This window comes from Microtus oregoni, unplaced genomic scaffold (genome assembly GCF_018167655.1).
Source record: "Microtus oregoni isolate MIOR12 unplaced genomic scaffold, Mior012 000035F_ref0000213, whole genome shotgun sequence".
Taxonomy (NCBI): domain Eukaryota; kingdom Metazoa; phylum Chordata; class Mammalia; order Rodentia; family Cricetidae; genus Microtus; species Microtus oregoni.
In genome coordinates, this window is record NW_024543094.1 from 14,227,157 (window position 1) to 14,232,997 (window position 5,841).

Sequence of the window (5,841 nt, forward strand, 5' to 3'; positions counted from 1 at the left end):
ACCTAAACAGTAAGGAAATAAACTGCTGCTGAATTTGCCTCGGCTGCTTTGAAATTGTTATGCACCATTGTGACTAGAAATGGAACGGCTGCATTGCTCCTACATCATCCAATCTACCTAAACTGATATTTCATCATCTACATAAGGAGAATAATGGAATTCTAGTCTATCAATTTTCAGACCATTTCTTGCACGACCACCTTATTGATTCATTTTGTACAGCTGAGCTATTTTAATATTTGGTTTATGTATGTGTTTATGTTTGTACTTGCACTTGTTGCTTTAAAGCCTTTTAGAGTGCAGCAGAAAACTCAAATGGATGAGTAAATACACAAAATAAACACATCTAAAGGAGTTTCCTAAGAACAAAAATCCATGCTTAGTACAGGATGCTTTGGCAATAAATAGCAAACTCCCATTTGTGTACAAATGAAGTGTTACTAAGGAGGCAAATTTAGCCTGGAAAACAACTTGGGTGAGGGTGGCTTGGAATATAACCTTTGAAGCAGGGTTCAAAATTAGAGGGAGAGGGAAAGGTTCCAACTTAAAAAGAACTTGTAGAGTGTATACTACGGTGATAGGGAATGCTTTATGCAGACATACCCAGGAGGAGGAATTCTAGAGTGGAATTAGTGACATGTGAAGGAAATGGAGAGAGCACAGCGGAGGAAAAAAGGCAAAGAACTGTATTAACAGGTGAATTAAGAATTTAGAATTCAGGTAAGCGTGTGTGTGTGTGTATGTGTGTGTGCACGCACACGCATTAGCATGTGTTTAAAATTAAGTGTATTAAAGGAAGAGAAAAATGAAGAATAAGAATCCTTTTGGACCAGAGACAAGTTACCACCAGAGATTCAGCTCCCATGAGAAAGTATACACTGGGGAAAGGGCTATATAGAAAGCTTAAGGAGTACTTGACTGTTTGTACTTCATTTAAATTCCAAATGATCTCTGTGGGAGGTAGTTGGGAGTGGGGGAGAGGGGCTGTTGTGGAAACACAGAGGGAGGCTAGCGGAGTTAATGAAGGACGTGATTGAAGATACAGAGGACATTTGAACTGAAAAAGAAAAAATGCTCCAGGATGGATGTTCTCTGTCATACAAGTATTTAAGTGAAACTATTTGAGATGCTGTTTCTGTAGACCAGTGGTCAAATTTAACAAATTCACAGGTTTCCAAGCACTTGGTAGAATTAGTCTTGATGTAGTCATGGGTTGTTTTGTTTGCCCTTTATGATCTCTTTAAACAAGACAACTTGATCAACGACACAGTGATAAAGAACAAACAGAACAACCTCCTCCCTGAGGTGGGAATCAGGTTAGAGGATAAAACAGAAGGCAGAAACCCCAGAGCTGCCTGGTGTCAGCCCTGGAGCACTCACCACAGTCACAGATCCCTTTCCTTGTGTTAGGCAACTGCTGCCCTATGGACTTCTCAAGCCAGGTTCAAGTCCCTGGTCTTACACCATTTGTTGTTGCTGCTTCACTGAATCACTTATGAAGAATAAAAGTTTATTCCTTGGGTTTCTGGAGAATGGGAGGCTTAGAGCTGAAGAGTCCCATCAGATACAGGACCTCTTTCTGCTGAGGACACTCTAAAGAGCCTTATGACTGGTGACATTCACTGTCAGTTTAATTGGATAGAGAAATACCTAGGAGGTGAAATCCTGGGCACGTCCGTGAAGAATCATTCATGTAGTGTGAATAGTGGTGAGGAGACCTGCTTTCCGTGGGGGTGACACCTGGGCTAGGGTTCCGTGGCTGAGTAAGACCAAGAAATTGAGCTGAGCACGGATCTTCATCACCCTCTACTTCCGGCCAGCAGATCAGCTGTGACAAGCTGCTTCATCTTCCTGGCACCATGCCTTTCCTGCCATGCTGGACTACACTTCCAAACTGGGAGACAAAGTCAGTCCTTCCTTCTTCAAGTTGCGTTTATCAAGTGTTTTGTCAAAGCAAGAAAAAAAATAACTAAAACAAGTCCCGAGGAGACCCAGGACTTTGCATGGTGAGAGGGACTTGTGCGAGAGAAAGAACCACAGTTGGTAACTTCTATTAAAGACCCATTTTCAAGGGATACCAACCACATGTGAAACTCTATAACCTAATCACTTTTAAAGGTCTCACCTCCCCATACCTCACAATATGAGTTAAATTCCACCGTGAGTTTTAGAGAGACCACCCAAGCTATAGCCTGTTGGCTGTAGACAGGCTCTCTAGTACCTATGCTTAGTCTTATCTAAGGTCCAAAGAGCCTGATGGTGGCTGACTGTGGTCATTGGTCTTTAACTATGTTCATCCTTCTCATCCTCAGATCATAAACTCAGAATTACATTTCTGGGTTATAGGCTGCATGACAAAAGTGTCCTAGAAATGAAAAATTTAGAATGGCTCTTAACAGGGAGTTAAAACATTTTTTCAATTGTGGTAGAAAGGCATAGTATAAGTTTTACCAACTTAACCCTTTTTCAACTGTACAGCTCAGTAGCATGAAGGACAGTTATATGGTTGTGCAACCATCACCACCCAGCTGCAAATGTTGGCAGTTCTGTTCCATTAAAATTGACACTCTGTTCCCATTAAAGAGTAACTAACTCTCAACACCTCCCCACCAGCCCCTGACAACCACTGTTCTACTTTCCATCTCTGAGAATTTGGCTATTGTAGGGACCTCATACAAATGAGATCACACTATATTTGTCTTTCTTTGGCTTAGTTTACTCAGCTTGCAGTTCTCCAAGTTCACCCATGTGGTGATGTGTGTCATAATTTCCTTGCTTGTAAAGGGCTGAATGAGTTTTTAATTCACATAATTTCTTTCCAGAGAGAGAAGCAGGATGCTCAGCATTTCCGTAGTCATCTGATCAGGGTACCATTATTTTTTCTGGAATACCTCAAGGCATTGATGCTCTGTGAACCATAATACAGGAAACACAGATCCAACTCTTTATTTAGTTGGCTCTTTCTAGCTTCCCCAGAAAGTGTGAGAAAGGACACTTGACAGCAACTTGGGTCTGAGGTCTCCCAAATCCAGAGGCTAAGCTAGCAGTCATGGCTCTGCTTCCTGCAGTGTGCAGCACTATTGCCTTAGGATGCAAATGGAAATATAGAGCTGAACCAAATACGAGAGCATCTGGCTAACAACAGAGTTCTCCCATCTTAACCAGTCATCCGAACACAGTGTCTCTGCATCTGGATGACAACCAGCGTGCTAGTGATTTTCCTCATTTGTTCTTCTCACCATGAAGCTTGGAGATATCCATTCCCACTGCCTTTCATATGCACCTTCCAAAGCCCAGGGGAGACCCTCATTGCCACTGATGCCAATCTCTGTTCTGTTCCTTTCCCTTGTAGGCTATTTTTACCCCCTTCTATTGTGCACCTTAGACAGGATCCCAAGAACTTCACCATTATGAACAGCTGTTCTGTCATTTATGAGAAAAGATCAGGAGGGCAACTCTTCCCTGAACAATATTCAAGGGCCCTCATTTTTATTCAATTTTTCCTCTATCCCATCACAAAAATCTCAAGCACCTGCCATGGGTACACCTTGCAAGATGGCAGAGACTTATGATATACAAAGCAGAAAGGTCCTTGAATTATAGATAGATTTTTGTTTCTGCTGAGTACATCACAGCTGTGTGATTTTAGCTCAGGTCACTGAGATACTGTTTAGCCTGAAAGCATTCACGAGCCTGTGAATCTTGTCATAGTTTCTTTCCCACCAGCTTAACCAATCCATGTGCAGCCTTGTGCCATGTTTTATCTATTGTACTTAGTCATTTTGGTTCAGCTAGTCTGTACTCCAGAACTGATTTGGATTGCTTCATGGCGGTGTCATTTCGATGGGACTACTCGGATGACTCTGTGGTTTAGATTGTCACCACTTATCAAAGAAACTATAACCTGATACTTATTCGCTGCCTTATATAGCTCTGACTTCTCCATGTTCCCAAACAGCAGCATTGCAAACAACCACACCACAAAGAAAGGAACATGCTATTCCAGTAATTGGACACGTTTCCTAGGAGACAGGCTTGTTATGTGCTGTCGTGTGACAGGTGTTGGTTTATTTCTGTGAGGAGGTGCACATGTTATAACCTGAAGTAAGGATGATACAGTCTGCTATTCCCTCTGGAAGGAGAAATACACAAAACTGTGTATCTGCGGGACCGGAGTGTCATGTGGAATGTGTTTTCCAAGAGCGACCTGTAGCAGGGTGAGTGCACAAGGCACAACAGGCAAGTGTGTGTGTGTGTGTGTGTGTGTGTGTGTGTGTGTGATAGTGATAAGGGGCTTATCAAGTGATAGGAGATTGTGGGAGGGGTCTAAACTGGAGTGGAAAGGAAATATATAAGGAAAGGCTTTCCAGGAAAAGGAATATTAGGATAGACTCCACATAAAGCTGTAGTCTCAGGGGGATTTTGTGTAGAGTATGAAGACATCAAAAACTGACCAAAGCTCAGGGCATGGCAGGTGTAGAGCCCAAAGCAAAACAGAGAAGTAAAACTGAATGTGGATTGCATGGCTGCCTGGACCATGGGGAATGTGATGGGAAAAAGGCAAAATAGGAGGCTGAAAAAAAAAGCAAGGGAACTTGAGAGCTTCGATATTGAGAAAAACTCAAATTTTGGGACACATTCCTGCAGCAAATGGGGCCATAGGGAAAGGTATTAGTAGAGGAGAAATAACGTGCCAATTGGGCATTATGAATATCCCCATATTGTAGTAGGAGGCTGCTTGTTCATTTCCCGGCCAGCCAGACTCCCAAAATAACCACACAGAAGCTGAATTAATTAAGTCACTGCTTGGCCCATGAGCTTAAGCATATTTTTGGCTAGCTCTTACTAATTTAACCCATTTCTATTCACCTGTGTATCGCCATGAGGCTGTGCATTACCGGATAAAGTTCTGGCGTCTGTCTCTAGAAGGGCTCCATGGCTTCTCTCTGACTCCGTCTTCTTTCTCCCAGCATTCAGTTTAGTTTTCCCCACCTACCTCTATTCTATCCTGTCAGGGGCTCAAGACAGTTCTTTTATTAACCAATGGTATTCACAGCATACAGAGGGGAATCCAACATCACCATCTTATTGGATTAAAGGTAGAGAGGAGGGGTCAGTTTGTGGTATGTTACAATAAGAGGGTATCAGAAAGTAAGTGTCAGCCTGGAGAGGCTGCTCATTTGCTGTGGAAACAGGAAACCTTGGGCATGGATCCCCATTATCCACATAGACATCAAATGTGGAGTCACACGTCTCTAATTGGAGCCCCGGGTGGGGTGGGGTGGGGAGTGGATCTCTGGACTTCATTGGCCAGCAAATCTTGCTGAAATCGCAATCTCAGTGAGAAATCTTGTCTCAAATAGTAAGGTGAAGAAGTGATTAATACACCCAACACCAAACTTTGGCCTCTACATATGCCTACTCAGGCAAGTGCACCTGCACACACACACACACACACGCACACACACATACACACACACACTCGAGCAAGTATGATGCTTGATTTTGATAGTCAACGTGATTGGATTAAGAATTATTTAGTGCATTAATGAGGCATAACTTTGGGTATGCAGGTACGCGTGTGAGGGCTTTTCCAAAGATGATTAACTGTGAAGGGAAGGCCCACTTTGGGTGACAGTGGTGCCGTTCCATGGGTTGTGTCCCAAAAGCTAAGGTCAGCCTGTAATTGAAGGGTGCTCATGAGGTTACATTTGGAAGAAGCCGGAAGGCTTAGAAGCCATCCATATCTTTCTCGGTGTCTTGAGTATAAAAAGCAGTTATAAGTGGGGCAGTGGTGGCACACACCTTTAATCCCAGCACTTGTGAGTTTGAGGACAGCCT